General features: G+C 43.7%; 1 protein-coding gene across 2 annotated transcripts in view; it reads left to right on the forward strand.

Moving 5' to 3' along the window:
• The window catches only part of LOC139557203 (G-protein coupled receptor 22-like), a 37,407-nt gene that overhangs the window by 691 nt on the left and 18,524 nt on the right, over positions 1–18,192 (forward strand). The gene's annotated exons all lie outside the window — the stretch shown is intronic.

The following is an 18,192-nucleotide window of genomic DNA, read 5'->3' on the forward strand; positions in this document are numbered from 1 at the left end:
CGTTATTTCTAGATAATAATGTAAACTGTAGTAAGAGAAATGGGACTCATTTTGCTTTCTTGGGTTTTTGGTGGTAAGTCTGTAAGTAGGCTAAATAGTATTGATTGACTTTATGAGTATGAGCTATTTTCAACCCACCAGGCGGCTTTATTGTGGGAACATATACAGGCGCAGAGGCTGTGTGTTTCTCCCACACTCCTCTGGGAATACCTCCAATGCAGTCTTCAGAGGTCTGACTAGGAAACCATCTCTCTCTCTGCATTCAATAGGCCAATATCCAGGAGTGAATGTGTGATGTGCAGATACATCAATGATACTGGGAGAGAAGATAGAAAGAGAGGTGGAAGTGAACCTATTGACAGGGAATGGAAAGTGCAGCCAGGTCATTCAAGATTGACTTTGAAATTGGACGTCTAGAGGACGTTGGGGAATGCCTTCAAAACCGGTACTCATTGGGGTTAAGGTTTGGGGTTAAGTTTAGGCACACATTCCAAATGGGTAAGATAAGGGTTAAGGTTTGGGATAGGGTTAAAAACAAAAATAAGAAACCAATGTCCACAACTGGGATTGATCCAGAGTCAGAAGGTTGCGTGTTCGATCCCAGTTGTGGACACTGGATTTTTATTTTTCAGAATGAGAGCCTAAACTTAACCCCTTAACTTCGAAATTTGACATTTGGAGAATGTGAATGAACATCTAATTCTGCAGTGAGACTGTGAGAGTTAGTTGGGAAAGTGATACTAAAAGCAGATGGCTCCAGCTGATGAAATACAAATTGAGAAAGGGGAAATGGAGAAGGGAATGGGAAGATAAGATGTCTATGGGGGGAGTGGTGGAGAGAGGGAAAGGTGGAAGGAAGGAATTAATGAGAGAGGGGTATGGTCTTAATGAAAGGATTTGGGTGTGAACTCTCCTACCTCTCTGTAGTGCCTTGTGTGTGTTCTTCTGTGAAATACTTTGATAGTGAACAGAGGGCAACCTCTTGACAGACAACACATTTATTATGGCAGGAATGTTGGCAGCAGAGGCATCACTCTGCTCTCTGTCTCCCTGCAGCCAGAAGATTAATTGAATGAATTGTCCTCTAATTGCCTTCTGCTGTAGATAAGTAACCTCATCATTTTAGCCAAGTGGATTTATGTCCAGCATTCCTCATCCTCTGCCCCTCCCCTACACACACACACACACACACACACACACACACACACACACACACACACACACACACACACACACACACACACACACACACACACACACACACACACACACACACACACACACACACACACACACACACACACACACACACACACACACACACACACACAGTATTGTACAGCTAACCTTGTGGGGACACACAATTCAGTCCAATTCAAAATCCTATTTACCCTAACCCGTACTCTTACCCTAACCTTAACCCTAAACCTAACTTTAACACTAACCCTAGCTCCTAACCCTAACACTTAATGTAATTCTAACCCTAACACTAATAGCATTTGACCTAGTGGGGACTAACAAAATGTCCCAAGTTGGTCAAATTTTTGTTTGTTTACTATTCTTGTGGGGATTTCTGGTCCCCACAAGAATAGTTAAACACATCCACACACACAAAGTCCCATGCACACATGTACAGTTGAAGTCGGAAGTTTACATACACTTAGGTTGGAGTCATTAAAACATTTTTCAACCACTCCACAAATTTCTTGTTAACAAACTATAGTTTTGGCAAGTCAGTGAGGACATCTACTTTGTGCATGACACAAGTCATTTTTCCAACAAATGTTTACAGACAGATTATTTCACTTATAACTCACTGTATCACAATTCCAGTAGGTCAGAAGTTTACATACACTATGTTGACTGTGCCTTTAAACAGCTTGGAAAATTCCAGAAAATTATGTCATGGCTTTACAAGCTTCTGATAGGCTAATTGACCTCATTTGAGTCAATTGGAGGTGTACCTGTGGATGTATGTCAATGCCTACCTTCAAACTCAGTGCCTCTTTGCTTGACATCATGGGAAAATCAAAAGAAATCAGCCAAGACCTCCACAACTCTGGTTCATCCTTGGGAGCAATTTCCAAACGCCTGAAGGTACCACGTTCATCTGTACAAACAATAGTACGCAAGTATAAACACCATGGGACCACGCAGCCGTCATACCGCTCAGGAAAGAGACGCGTTCTGTCTCCTAGAGATGAACGTACTTTGGTGCGAAAAGTGCAAATCAATCTCAGAACAACAGCAAAGGACCTTGTGAAGATGCTGGAGGAGACGGATATAAAAGTATCTATATCCACAGTAAAATTAGTCCTATATCGACAACCTGAAAGGCCACTCAGAAAGGCCACTCAGAAAAGCCACTGCTCCAAAACTGCCATAAAAAAATCCAGACTACGGTTTGCAACTGCACATGGGGACAAAGATCGTACTTTTTGGAGAAATGTCCTCTGGTCTGATGAAACAAAAATAGAACGGTTTGGCCACAATGACCATTGTTATATTTGGAGGAAAAAGGGGGAGGCTTGCAAGCCGAAGAACACCATCCCAACCGTGAAGCACGAGGGTGGCAGCATCATGTTGTGGGGGTGCTTTACTGCAGGGGGGACTGGTGCACTTCACAAAATAGATGGCATCATGAGGAGAATTATGTCGATATATTGAAGCAACATCTCAAGACATCAGTCAGGAAGTTAAAGCTTGGTCGCAAATGGGTCTTCCAAATGGACAATGACCCCAAGTATACTTCCAAAGTTGTGGCAAAATGGCTTAAGGCCAACAAAGTCAAGGTATTGGAGTGGCCATCACAAAGCCTTGACCTCAATCCCATAGAAAATGTTTGGGCAGAACTGAAAAAGCATGTGCGAGCAAGGTGGCCTACAAACCTGACTCAGTTACACCAGCTCTGTCAGGAGGAATGGACCAAAATTCACCCAACTTATTGAGGGAAGCTTGTGGATGGCTACCCAAAACGTTTGATGCAAGTTTAACAATTTAAAGGCAATGCTACCAAATACTAATTGAGTGTATGTAAACTTCTGACCCACTGGGAATGTGATGAAAGAAATAAAAGCTGAAATAAATCCCTCTCTACTATTATTCTGACATGTCACATTCTTAAAATAAAGTGGTGATCCTAACTGACCTAAGACAGTGAATCTTAACTAGGATTAAACGTCAGGAATTGTGAAAAACTGAGTTTAAATGTATTTGGCTCAGGTGTATGTAAACTTCCGACTTCATCTGTTCATGCACTAACGCACACGTGCGTATACACACACGCACGCACACACTCACACACACATACAAACACACTATCAAAAGGCTCTTCTTCCTCTGCATTTCCTCTCGCTCTCGTTCTTTCTCGCTCGCTCGCTCGCCTCTCTCTCTCTCTCTCTCTCTCTCTCTCTCTCTCTCTCTCTCTCTCTCTCTCTCTCTCTCTCTCTCTCTCTCTCTCTCTCTCTCTGTCTCTGTCTCTGTCTCTGTCTCTGTCTCTGTCTCTGTCTCTCTATCTATGTCTAACCTGCTCAAGTTTTCACAATCGTTCTATTTCAGGTCCATATTTCTGTAAAAGCCCAACAATAAATCATTCAGGTGATAGGGCAACACAGTGAACACGTGTCTCTGCCTTTCAAGGTCCAACCTTCCATCTGACCAACCAGTTTTCCCACAAAATAAAAATGCTTCACAATGTTTACCTAAACTAGAGGAATCTTATAAAGATAAAGCACATTTAAAAAATATACTATGTAAATTACATTTTACTCCCTAAATAGGCCTTACATAAGGCCCCATCTAAATACAACGACTTTTAATAGATTGTTTGGACCTAGCTATATTAAATGTTACTTTTACAGAAGGCCTTATCTTCTACATCTCTGTCACACCACCAGAACACCATCTTCATCTTTTCCTGCTTTCATCCGCTTGCCTCTCCTTGTGCTCCTTGTATTTTCTCCCTATTTCATGCAACCACACTTTCAACCAGAATAGTTGTGGCTCTAACTGCTCCTTAGCGCCATTTTGAAATTAACAAAAATATTTATGACCTGGAAAGAAATGGTAATTGGATTTCTGCATAAAAAGAAAGGATCGGTCCGTAACACAGAATGAGTGGCTGTTAAAATTCCAAACAGATGGTCAATAAGACAATCACAGTTGAACAGGCCCGTAGCCCTCGATTGGCTCTGTTTTGTTATGCTATTGGTGAAGGTGTAGACCAATTTGGGTTTCCAATCTCTCCAAAAGAATGTGGTGATCGATGGTATCAAAAGCAGAACTAAGATTTAGGCGCACGAGGACAGATGCAGAGCCTTTAATGGTTTGATGCCATTAAAGGTAATTTACCACCTTCACGAGTGCAGTCTCAGTGCTATGATGGGGCCTAAAACCAGACTGAAGCGTTTCGTATACATTGTTTGTCTTCAGGAAGGCAGTGAGTTGCTGCGCAACAGCTTTTTCTAACATTTTTGAGAGGAATGGAAGATTTGATATAGGCCGATTTAGTTTATTAAAATATTTTCTTGGTCAAGGTTTGGCTTTTTCAAGAGAGGCTTTATTACTGCCACTTTTAGTGAGTTTGGTACACATTCGGTGGATAGGGAGCCATCATCCAATCCAAGATGGCGTAGCAGTCGGATGTGTCTTTCTCCTGTCTGTCCCGTGTAAATAGTATTCGTATTTTTCGTATACATTTCGTATATATTTTAATTTCACTTTCCATCTAGGAACTGAATATACATTCCTACATTCCGCCTCACCCAATGTGGTACGGACCTGCTATTTTTTTATACTTTAGAACCGTAACCCCAATCAGAAGCTAGCCAGATAACTAGCTACTAGCTAGTAGTCAGTTAGCCACTGCTGCGGTCTTCGCCCTTAACTCGGACACAGCCAGCTTCAATACCGGGCCAATACCTGCCAGTCTGCAAGCGCGATATCAACCCAGAGCATATAGGACTGCTTTTTCTCTACCACATCACCGGATTCCTGACGCAAGCTCTGGACAATTACACCGTATTATCACAGCTAGCTAGCTGCAACCGAGTGGCTACTACTGGCTAACACCTCTGTCCCGAAGCAAGCACCAGTTAGCCTTGAGCTAGCCTCGAGCTAGGCCCATCTGCCGGCTAGCCGAAGAGGTCTACCAGCGAATTCTTGGGCTACAATACCTCTTTTGCCAATTGGACTGGACCTTTTTTTTGCCGACACAGAGCCCTGCCAATCCATCACAACTGGTCTAAATCAGCTACAAGCTAATTTAGCCATTTTTTTGCCGCTGCTAGTAGCTTTTACCTTCTGCACAGACACCAGCCCTGTTATTAGCCTGGATATTACTCACCAATTTACCAGCATCGGACTGTCTCTCGACAACAACGCCGGATTCCTGCCGTAATCCCTGAGCCACTACTTCTGATCCTCACAGCTAGCTTGCAGCTAGCGCAGTTAGCGCCACTGCCACGAAGCTAGCACCAGTTAGCAAACACAATTCTACAATTCACAACCTCTCTTTCGCCATTCGGCTTGGATTCTCTGGATTCTCTGTCGACACGACCACGTCTGAGCAGACCCCCTCCGTCTGAGCAGACCACCCCCCGGGCTACTAACTTTAAACGCCGCGTGCTAGCTTAGTGGAGGCCTCCCTGCTCCATCTACGGCTGCCCCCTGGACACTATGATCACTTGGCTACATAGCTGATGCATGCTTGACTGTCCATTAATTCACGGTACTCCATTCTGTTTATTTGTGTTTTATCTGTCGGCTCTGTGCTTTAACTCAGGATCTGTGTGTAGTTAATCCGACCCTCTCTGCCTAGTCGTCGCCATTTTTACCTGTTGTTGCTGTGTTAGACTAGCACCCTGTTATTGCTGCTGTTATCTTACCTGTTGTTTTAGCTAGCTCTCCCAATCAAGACCTGCAATCACTTTATGCCTTATTGTATGTCTCTCTCAAATATCAATATGCCTTGCATACTGTTGTTCAGGCTAGTTTTCATTATCATTGTTTTGGTTTGCAATGGACCCTGTAGTTCCACTCTCCGTACCTCTGATACCCCCTTTGTCCCACCCCCCACACATGCGGTGACCTCACCCATTGAGACCAGCATGTCCAGAGATACAACCTCTCTTATCATCACCCAGTGCCTGGGCTTGCCTCCGCTGTACCCGCGCCCCTCCATACCCCTGTCTGCACATTATGCCCAGAATCTATTCTACCACGCCCATAAATCTGCTCCTTTTATTCTTTGTCCCCAACGCTCTAGGCGACCAGTTTTGATAGCCTTTAGCCGCACCCTCATCCTACTACTCCTCTGTTCCTCGGGTGATGTGGAGGTAAACCCAGGCCCTGCATGTCCCCAGTCACCCTCATTTGTTGACTTCTGTGATCGAAAAAGCCTTGGCCTCATGCATGTCAACATCAGAAGCCTCCTCCCTAAGTTTGCCTTACTCACCGCTTTAGCACACTCTGCCAATCCTAATGTCCTTGCCGTGTCCGAATCCTGGCTTAGGAAGGCCACCAATAATTCTGAGATTTCCATACCCAACTATAACACTTTCCGTCAAGATAGAACTGCCAAAGGGGGAGGAGTTGCAATCTACTGCAGAGATAGCCTGCAAAGTTCTGTCATACTTTCCAGGTCTATGCCCAAACAGTTCGAACTTCTAATTTTAAAAATTAATCTCTCCAGAAATAAGTCTCTCACTGTTGCCGCCTGCTACCGACCCCCCTCAGCTCCCAGCTGTGCCCTGGACACCATCTGTGAATTGATCGCTCCCCATCTAGCTTCAGAGTTTGTTCTGTTAGGTGACCTAAACTGGGATATGCTTAACACCCCGGCAGTCCTACAATCCAAGCTTGATGCCCTCAATCTCACACAAATCATCAAGGAACCCACCAGGTACAACCCTAAATCCGTAAACATGGGCACCCTAATAGACATTATCCTGACCAACCTGCCCTCCAAATACACCTCTGCTGTCTTCAATCAAGATCTCAGCGATCACTGCCTCATTGCCTGTATCCGCCACGGGTCCGCGGTCAAACGACCACCCCTCATCACTGTCAAACGCTCCCTAAAACACTTCTGCGAGCAGGCCTTTCTAATCGACCTGGCCCGGGTACCCTGGAAGGATATTGACCTCATCCCGTCAGTTGAGGATGCCTGGTCATTCTTTAAATGTTACTTCCTCACCATATTAGACAAGCATGCTCCGTTCAAAAAATGCAGAACCAAGAACAGATATAGCCCTTGGTTCACTCCAGACCTGACTGCCCTCGACCAGCACAAAAACATCCTGTGGCGAACTGCAATAGCATCGAAGAGCCCCCGCGATATGCAACTGTTCAGGGAAGTCAGGAACCAATACACGCAGTCAGTCAGGAAAGCAAAGGCCAGCTTTTTCAAGCAGAAATTCGCATCCTGTAGCTCTAACTCCAAAAAGTTCTGGGATACTGTAAAGTCCATGGAGAACAAGAGCACCTCCTCCCAGCTGCCCACTGCACTGAGGCTAGGTAACACGGTCACCACCGATAAATCCGTGATAATCGAAGACTTCAACAAGCATTTCTCAATGGCTGGCCATGCCTTCCTCCTGGCGACTCCAACCTTGGCCAACAGCCCCGCCCCCCCCCCCGCTGCTACTCGCCCAAGCCTCCCCAGCTTCTCCTTTACCCAAATCCAGATAGCAGATGTTCTGAAAGAGCTGGAAAACCTGGACCCTTACAAATCAGCTGGGCTTGACAATCTGGACCCCCTATTTCTGAAACTGTCCGCCGCCATTGTCGCACCCCCTATTACCAGCCTGTTCAACCTCTCCTTCGTATCATCTGAGATCCCCAAGGATTGGAAAGCTGCCGCGGTCATCCCCCTCTTCAAAGGGGGAGACACCCTGGACCCAAACTGTTACAGACCTATATCCATCCTGCCCTGCCTATCTAAGGTCTTCGAAAGCCAAGTCAACAAACAGATCACTGACCATCTCGAATCCCACCGTACCTTCTCCGCTGTGCAATCCGGTTTCCGAGCCGGTCACGGGTGCACCTCAGCCACGCTCAAGGTACTAAACGATATCATAACCGCCATCGATAAAAGACATTACTGTGCAGCCGTCTTCATCGACCTGGCCAAGGCTTTCGACTCTGTCAATCACCATATTCTTATCGGCAGACTCAGTAGCCTCGGTTTTTCTAATGACTGCCTTGCCTGGTTCACCAACTACTTTGCAGACAGAGTTCAGTGTGTCAAATCGGAGGGCATGTTGTCCGGTCCTCTGGCAGTCTCTATGGGGGTACCACAGGGTTCAATTCTCGGGCCGACTCTTTTCTCTGTATACATCAATGATGTTGCTCTTGCTGCGGGCGATTCCCTGATCCACCTCTACGCAGACGACACCATTCTATATACTTCCGGCCCTTCCTTGGACACTGTGCTATCTAACCTCCAAACGAGCTTCAATGCCATACAACACTCCTTCCGTGGCCTCCAACTGCTCTTAAACGCTAGTAAAACCAAATGCATGCTTTTCAACCGTTCGCTGCCTGCACCCGCACGCCCGACTAGCATCACCACCCTGGACGGTTCCGACCTAGAATATGTGAACATCTATAAGTACCTAGGTGTCTGGCTAGACTGCAAACTCTCCTTCCAGACTCATATCAAACATCTCCAATCCAAAATCAAATCAAGAATCGGCTTTCTATTCCGCAACAAAGCCTCCTTCACTCACGCCGCCAAACTTACCCTAGTAAAACTGACTATCCTACCGATCCTCGACTTCGGCGATGTCATCTACAAAATAGCTTCCAACACTCTACTCAGCAAACTGGATGCAGTTTATCACAGTGCCATTCGTTTTGTTACTAAAGCACCTTATACGACCCACCACTGCGACCTGTATGCCCTAGTCGGCTGGCCCTCGCTACATGTTCGTCGTCAGACCCACTGGCTCCAGGTCATCTACAAGGCTATGCTAGGTAAAGTGCCGCCTTATCTCAGTTCACTGGTCACGATGGCTACACCCACCCGCAGCACGTGCTCCAGCAGGTGTATCTCACTGATCATCCCTAAAGCTAAAACCTCATTTGGACGCCTTTCCTTCCAGTTCTCTGCTGCCTGCGACTGGAACGAATTGCAAAAATCTCTGAAGTTGGAGACTTTTATCTCCCTCAACAACTTTAAAAATCTGCTATCCGAGCAGCTAACCGATCGCTGCAGCTGTACATAGTCCATCTGTAAACTACCCACCCAATTTACCTACCTCACCCCCCATACTGCTTTTATTTATTTACTTTTCTGCTCTTTTGCACACCAGTATCTCTTCTTGCACATGATCATCTGATGATTTATCACTCCAGTGTTAATCTGCTAAATTGTAATTATTCGATTTATTGCCTACCTCATGCCTTTTGCACACATTGTATATAGATTCTCTTTTTTCTACCATGTTATTGACTTGTTTATTGTTTACTCCATGTGTAACTCTGTGTTGTCTGTTCACACTGCTATGCTTTATCTTGGCCAGGTCGCAGTTGCAAATGAGAACTTGTTCTCAACTAGCCTACCTGGTTAAATAAAGGTGAAATAAAAAAAATAAAAAAAATAAAAAAAATGTTTTTATTATATTCAACATAGGAGGGCCAAGCACAGGAAGCAGCTTTTTCAGTAGTTTAGTTGGAATAGGGTCCAGGATGCAGCTTGAAGGTTGAGGCCATGACTATTTTCATCAATGTGTCAAGAGATATAGTATTAAAAAACATGAGTGTCTCCCTTGATCCTAGGTCCTGGCAGTGTTGTGCAGACTCAGGACAATTGAGCTTTGGGGAAATACACAGATTTAAAGAGGAGTTCGTAATTTGCTTTCTAATGATCATGATCTTTTCGTCAAAGAAGTTCATGAATTTATCACTGCTGAAGTGAAAGCCATCCTCTCTTGGGGAATTCTGCTTTTTAGTTAGCTTTGCGACAGCATCAAAAATACATTTTGGATTGTTCTTTTTCTCCTCAATTAGGTTGGAAAAATAGGATGATCGAGCAGCACTGAGGGCTCTTCGATACTGCACGGAAGTACCAATCAGTTATGTTGTGACAAGGTAGGGGTGGTATACAGAAGATACCCATATTTGGTAAAAGACCAAGTCCATATTATGGCAAGAACAGCTCAAATAAGCAAAGAGAAACAACAGTCCATCATTACTTGAAGACATGAAGGTCAGTCAATGGGGAACATTTCAAGAACTTTGAAAGTTTCTTCAAGTGCAGTCGCAAAAACCATAAAGCACTATGATGAAACTGGCTCTCATGAGGACCGCCACAGGAAAGGAAGACCCAGAGTTACCTCTGATGGAGAGGAGACGTTCATTAGAGTTACCAGCCTCAGATTTCAGCCGAAATAAATACTTATTTATTTCTATTCCACCAATTATCAATGGAGCAGAACCTGCTTTCTTCTCCAAACTGACCCCACTTTCATGAATACCACAGACCTTATGATTCAAACACTGTCTCCCTCTTTCCCTTAAGTCAGGATTTTTCATCCCTGGCAATATTATACACTTTCTTTTTCCCTCCCTCTTCTCTCCCTTAAACTCTCAGTAGGTAAGTAAGTCAGTCTTCATTATAAACTCAGCAGAGTGCAAGGAGTAGTTATTGTATTCAGGCTGCTGACTCAACAGGTGCCCTGTTGGGCATTCATTAGATCCTGCTATACCTGGCTCTTATGAATTCCGTTGTTCTTGGTGGAGCAGAGCTTCCCTGTGGGCCTCCTCCTCTAGCAGTAACAGAGGTCTTAATTAGGAAGTTAGCTCCATAGCTGCTTCACCTGGGTTCACACTATCCAGAGCTTGGGACTGACTCTGAGGGTGCAGACCTGCGGAGCATGCTGATTATTCACTGCTGAGTGATCAGGATGGACAGCTCGTAGCTGGACTGGTGCTAAGTTGAAATCTGGTAGAGCCCTTGCTGCGCTCTCTGTAGTGCTTTCATCACTGACTGTCTAGACACTGATCTAACAAGGGGAACTATTAACACTTTTCTGGTCTGCCAGATGGGAGCTCTCTCCCTTGAGATGGGAAAAACACTTTGACACTATGGTAACCAAGGTCTTCCACATGCAGGAGGTGAGGCTCCACTGTGTTCAGTGATCAGACATGCGGCTGTAAGGCCATGTGGCCCTGTGTCGGGGTCAAGCCAAGGTCATATTGGATGGTCTTTAAAATATCATAACACCTTCTTGAGTGTCTCAAACCTCATTGAAAAAATGATGTCTGCTTTTGCGCCTGAACCTATAATTTGCAAGATCAACGCAGGCGGACATAACCTAGTTTCATTGTTCAACGTGGTGGTGGTGGGGGGTGGGGTCCGTGAAGCACAGCCATGCAGGAGAACAACAAGGTATTGGAGACTCGGGATTCATACAGAGTACAACAGGATTCCACTCTACATCGATCCACTATCATCATCACAGAGACTGCAGTTCCCTACACTTTAGGTAGGAATGAAGTTGTCTCCCCCTATCAAGAGAGACAATAAGTGTCCCACCTGTTATCATGCAGCTCTCAACACAGGGTGGATGATCTGTGTGTGTAAGGTAGATGATGTGTGGAAAGGAAAGGGAAAGGGGGATACCTAGTCAGTTGTACAACTGAACGCTTTCAACTGAAATGTGTCTTCTGCATTTAACCTAACCCCTCTGAATCAGAGAGGTGCGGGGGACTGCCTTAATTGACATCCACGTCTTCAGTACCCTGGGTACAGTGGGTTTACTGCCTTGCTCAGGTGCAGAATGACAGATTTTTACCTTGTCAGCTCGGGGATTCAGTTATTGGCCCAACGCTCTAACCACTAGGCTACCTGCGTGTAAGGTAGATGATGTGTGTGTAAGATGGATGATGTGCGTGTGTAAAGTGGATGATGTGTGTGTGTAAAGTGGATGAGGTGTGTGTAAGGTAGATGATGTGTGTGTAAGGTGGATGATGTGCGTGTGTAAAGTGGATGATGTGTGTGTGTAAAATGTACGTAAGGTGGATGATGTGTGTGTGTAAGGTGGATGATGTGTGTGTGTGTAAGGTGGATGAGGTGTGTGTAAGGTAGATGATATGGGTGTAAGCCCTTTGAGGAAAACACAGAGTAGAGGGAGCATTAGAGCAGGCAGGAACAGCGTTAGGCTGATGGGAGAGATTGGAGTGGAAAAAACCCAACTCCATCTTCTCTCCCTGGGGCATCTTGTTTACCTGCGCAGCATGATTGCCATTCTTGCCTCCCTTCCTCCCTCAATCCTTCTCTTAAAACCTTTTCTCAATAGGGGGGCGCCATTTCGACTTTGTAAAAAAACGTTCCCAATTAAACTGCCTCGTACTCAATTCTTGCTCGTACAATATGCATATTATTATTACTATTGGATAGAAAACACTCTCTAGTTTCTAAAACCGTTTGAATTATATCTGTGAGTAAAACAGAACTCATTTTGCAGCAAACTTCCTGTCAGGAAGTGAGAAATCTGAAATCGGGCACTCTGTTCCAGGGTCAGTTTATTAATTTGCATGTAATCTATGGGTCGACATGCACTGCATACGCCTTCCCCTAGATGTCAGTAAGCAGTGAGAATTGGAATGGGCTGTCTAGGTAGATTTGAGGCCGTACAAAAGCTCTTGGAACCGGGTGTGCAGTCTTTTCAACGTTCGTCATGACGCAAGACAGAACTCAGGATTGCATTCTGAAAAGCTCTCGTTATAGGCGTTAGATATATCCGGCTCTGATTTTATTCGATATACAGTGGGGAGAACAAGTATTTGATACACTGCCGATTTTGAAGGTTTTCCTACTTACAAAGCATGTAGAGGTCTGTAATTTTTATCATAGGTACACTTCAACTGTGAGAGACGGAATCTAAAACAAAAATCCAAAAAATCACATTGTATGATTTTTAAGTAATTAATTTGCATTTTATTGCATGACATAAGTATTTGATCACCTACCAACCAGTAAGAATTCCGGCTCTCACAGACCTGTTAGTTTTTCTTTAAGAAGCCCTCCTGTTCTCCACTCATTACCTGTATTAACTGCACCTGTTTGAACTTGTTACCTGTATAAAAGACACCTGTACACACACTCAATCAAACAGACTCCAATCTCTCCACAATGGCCAAGACCAGAGAGCTGTGTAAGGACATCAGGGATAAAATTGTAGACCTGCACAAGGCTGGGATGGGCTACAGGACAATAGGCAAGCAGCTTGGTGAGAAGGCAACAACTGTTGGCGCAATTATTAGAAAATGGAAGAAGTTGAAGATGACGGTCAACCACCCTCGGTCTGGGGCTCCATGCAAGATCTCACCTCGTGGGGCATCAATGATCATGAGAAAGGTGAGGGATCAGCCCATAACTACACGGCAGGACCTGGTCAATGACCTGAAGAGAGCTGGGACCACAGTCTCAAAGAAAACCATTAGTAACACACTACACCGTCATGGATTGAAATCCTGCAGCGCATGCAAGGTCCCCCTGCTCAAGCCAGCGCATTTCCAGGCCCGTCTGAAGTTTGCCAATGACCATCTGGATGATCCAGAGGAGGAATGGGAGAAGGTCATGTGGTCTGATGAGACAAAAATAGAGCTTTTTGGTCTAAACTCCACTCGCCGTGTTTGGAGGAAGAAGAAGGTTGAGTACAACCCCAAGAACACCCTCCCAACCGTGAAGCATGGAGGTGGAAACATCATTCTTTGGGGATGCTTTTCTGCAAAGGGGACAGGACGACTGCACCATATTGAGGGGAGGATGGATGGGGCCATGTATCGCGAGATCTTGGCCAAAAACCTCCTTCCCTCAGTAAGAGCATTGAAGATGGGTCGTGGCTGGATCTTCCAGCATGACAACGACCCGAAACACACAGCCAGGGCAACTAAGGAGTGGCTCCGTAAGAAGCATCTCAAGGTCCTGGAGTGGCCTAGCCAGTCTCCAGACCTGAACCCAATAGAAAATCTTTGGAGGGAGCTGAAAGTCCGTATTGCCCAGCGACAGCCCCGAAACCTGAAGGATCTGGAGAAGGTCTGTATGGAGGAGTGGGCCAAAATCCCTGCTGCAGTGTGTGCAAACCTGGTCAATAACTACAGGAAACGTATGATCTTTGTAATTGCAAACAAAGGTTTCTGTACCAAATATTAAGTTCTGCTTTTCTGATGTATCAAATACTTATGTCATGCAATAAAATGCAAATTAATTACTTAAAAATCATACAATGTGATTTTCTGGATTTTTGTTTTAGATTCCGTCTCTCACAGTTGAAGTGTACCTATGATAAAAATTACAGACCTCTACATGCTTTGTAAGTTGGAAAACCTGCAAAATCGGCAGTGTATCAAATACTTGTTCTCCCCACTGTAGGTGTTAAAAACATCATAATGTAGTTATTTTAAACCGAGTTATATCAGTTTATATCAGTATATTGCGATTTTCGGTATTTTATTTGTGCTGCGTTATGGTGAGTTGGACACGTCTTCGCCACATGGCTAATGTTTGCTGCTAATTCCAAAGTTGAAGACGACAATCTACAACCGAGCAACGATTATTCTGGACAAAGGACAACTTGCACAAGATTCTGATGGAAGCTCATCAAATAGTAAGAACTATTTATGATGTTAATTCGTTGTTCTGTTGAAAAATGTTAAACTATTATTCCGCCATTAATTTCGGTACGGTCTCGCTTTAACGCACGCTGTATGTCGTAGTAACGTTAATTTAAAAAATGCATTAAGAACTAATGTATCTTTCATTTGCTGTCCAACCTGTATTTTTTAGTCAAGTTTATGATTAGTTATTGATTAGATTAGGTGCCTCTCCCAAGATTTCTCCCGACATTTTGTTTGCATTTTGGCTACTATTCATATTGTATAACCACGATTTGTGCCGCTAAATATGCACATTTTCGAACAAACCATATATGTATTGTGTAATTTGATGTTATAGGACTGTCATCTGAAGAAGTTTGAGAAGGTTAGTGAATAATTTTATATCTTTTGCTGGTTTATTCGTTATCGCTACTGTTGGCTTGAATCAATGCTGTTGTGTGGTTGGCTATTGTAGTAAGCTAATATAATGCTATATTGTGTTTTCGCTGTAAAACACTTAAAAGATCTGAAATATTGGCTGGATTCACAAGATCTTTGTCTTTCATTTGCTGTACACTGTGTATTTTTCGTAAAAGTTTTATGATGAGTATTTAGGTAATTCACGTTGCTCTCTGTAGTTATTCTAGTTGCTTTGGTGAGAGTTGTGATGGTGGCTGCAATGTAAAACTATGATTTATAACTGAAATATGCACATTTTTCGAACAAAACATATGCTATACAATAAATATGTTATCAGACTGTCATCTGATGAAGTTGTTTCTTGGTTAGTGACTATTTATATCTTTATTTGGTCGAATTTGTGATAGCTACCTATGCAGTAAAAAAAATGGTGGAGAAAAAAAAGTTGTGTCTTTTGCTATCGTGGTTAGCTAATAGAAATACATATTGTGTCTTCCCCGTAAAACATTTTAAAAATCAGAAATGATGGCTGGATTCACAAGATGTGTATCTTTCATCTGGTATCTTGGACTTGTGATTTCATGATATTTAGATGCTAGTATTTACTTGTGGCGCTATGCTAGGCTATGCTAGTCAGCTTTTTTACTGATGAGGGTGCTCCCGGATCCGGGATGAGTACCAAGTAAATTAAAGCATCAAAGTGAGCGAAACAGCACCCCTCTGTCTCAGAATGTGTAGCGCATGTATCTGATGCTGTCTGGAAAAAAAGAGTATGGCATGTCATACTATTTTTGGACAGACAGGATCATATACATGGGCTACATATATTAAGACAGAGGGGTGCTGTTTGGCTCGCTCAGATGATTTCTCCAGCAGAGAGGAAGAGGCGAAGCGAGAGGGCTCACTCTTACCAAAATCTGTCCAGAATAAGCCCAATGTGTTTTTATGGGCATATCATCCAGACCTAAGCTTGTAGCCTGCCTTCCCACCTTTGGGACAACGACTCCCATTGGTAGGCCAGCCGCTTGCGAACTGGAAAGAAAATTTGGCGATTGCATGGTGCACTGTTCGGATGCTGGCTTCCCCTAAAGTAAATTGATGTTTTGCCCAAATTATATAGTAACTCCTGTCTAAATAAAATCATTCAAAATGCTTCACCAGAGAGCTTGACTTAGCCACAGAGGATCATTAGCTTTTTTTTTTTTTAAATGCTGTGGATTGTTTCAACTCACAAGTGTGTAGGCCTACAGTATGCCTATTTGGGAAGCCCTCGATTTGGGCAGCGCGTGTGGAAATAGGCCGAGCTGATTGAGTTGAGGCTGTCAGTGAAAAGCATCTAAAATATGTGTGAAGATAATGTGTCTTGAGTATAATTTCAAATGTTGCAACAAGAAGAAGGGGAGGGGTGTGTGGCGAAGATATGGCCTGTTTCTCTCCAGAATACATGAACTCAGCTCTCCAGAATGCACTCAGCTGTCTCCCGTCAATTCTTGCACATTCATTGTGTGAATTGTTTGCCCATTGCTTGTATTTATTTTTCATAAATTCCCCATTACGTATGTCACCAGTAGGCCTAGTAAATGTAAAAACGTTGTTTGCAGAGTTCAGAACCTGCTACACTTGTGAGAAGCAAGTTTTGGTTTATTTCATAACCATAATTGACGAGTTTTGTAAATGTTTTCATTGTCTTTTGTTTGGAGTGCTCCATGTGAGTAATGAGTGTCTGGTTTTTCTCTAGGAACATACAGAGGGAGTGCATGCCAGAGCAGGCATAGAAGTAGGCCTACCTGGCCTGCTGCATGCATATGTAGGAAAGTGCCCATTTGGGATGTCTGATTTTTGATTGTCTTAACTCACCACATCCATAAGCTGAGCTTCTCATTAATTTTTTCTTCACCTCACATTGTAAGTCAACAAAGTATTTTTTTAAATTTACATCCTTTTCAAATAATAATAGTTCTTCACAGTATTTGAAAAAAAAATCCAACACTCTCCCAGCCTCGATATTCACCAAGCCTCGGTGTGAAAGAGAAACATATCATGATCTTATGATCCCAAATATCCAGTGAAAATGCCATGAAAAAAATCTGTCTGTCCCAAGATCACTGGTGCCGGAAACTCAGGCGGAGTTTTCATCAGGATATTTTCTTCTGTTTTTATTTGTCGGCTTTAGGCCTATGTATTTTACTTAGTTGAAGATGGAAGTTATAGATTACTGCTGAAGATTACTGCTGAATTTGGCTTATAGGCTATCTCTGAATTCCATACGGTCATTTCTTTAGCCACTAATGGATCACAGTGTAGGCGATCAATGTGTCCAGATGGCAGAGGCTGGTGCTCTCATCTTAGTTGAATTTAGTTTTTTAGATTTATATATATTTTAATTAACCACGTTACACTGATTATGAGAAATTAAAACTTTATTATAGAAATGAAACTGTACCACAAAAATGTGCATATAAAAGTAATCATAACTCATTCAGATAGGTAGAAATGGTAGGATAAATAGTAAGTTCCCCCTGCCCCCCCACAAAAAAAGGTGCCCGCCTATGGAAATCAAAGGCCCGTCCAACTGATTCGTTCAGCCGCAGTCCCTGTCTCACTGTATGTATCTCTTTATCGTGTCATAGCCTAGTCGTGATTAGCCAGTCTGCCCACGAACCCAGACAGCTGGAAATCTCTATAATAAGTGAGCGTAGGACTACAGTGCTCCATCACATCCCTCCCTCCCTAGTCCTACCCATCTAATTCTCACCTCATTTTCCCCTCTTTCCACTCATCCCTTTCTACCTGACCTCTCCTTATCTCTTTTCACTATAGGTTCATTGTTTTCTCTTTTATAGTATACTGGCAAATGTATCTGCCTTGGCATTTATCTCATCATGTCTTAATTGATGTTCTCACGCGCCTTCCAGTGCTGGAATAAACTCTACAAGTATTGCCTGTTTCTAGAACCCCAACAAGGAGGCTGTAACTGTAGCCTATCGTGGGTCGTTTAACACTGTCACCAACATGGTGTCACACAGTAGCTCCGTAGTACTACAGCATCTGTGTTCCCTGATTAATTTAGACCCTCGCAGCTCAGTTGCTATGGCAACGACAACATGAGAGATTGGGTCCATCGTTCAACCAAATGTGTTATTTCTAGAGTAGTGCAGAGGGGGTTGG

The sequence above is a fragment of the Salvelinus alpinus genome, chromosome 2 (genome assembly GCF_045679555.1).
Source record: "Salvelinus alpinus chromosome 2, SLU_Salpinus.1, whole genome shotgun sequence".
In the NCBI taxonomy this organism is placed as follows: Eukaryota; Metazoa; Chordata; class Actinopteri; order Salmoniformes; family Salmonidae; genus Salvelinus; species Salvelinus alpinus.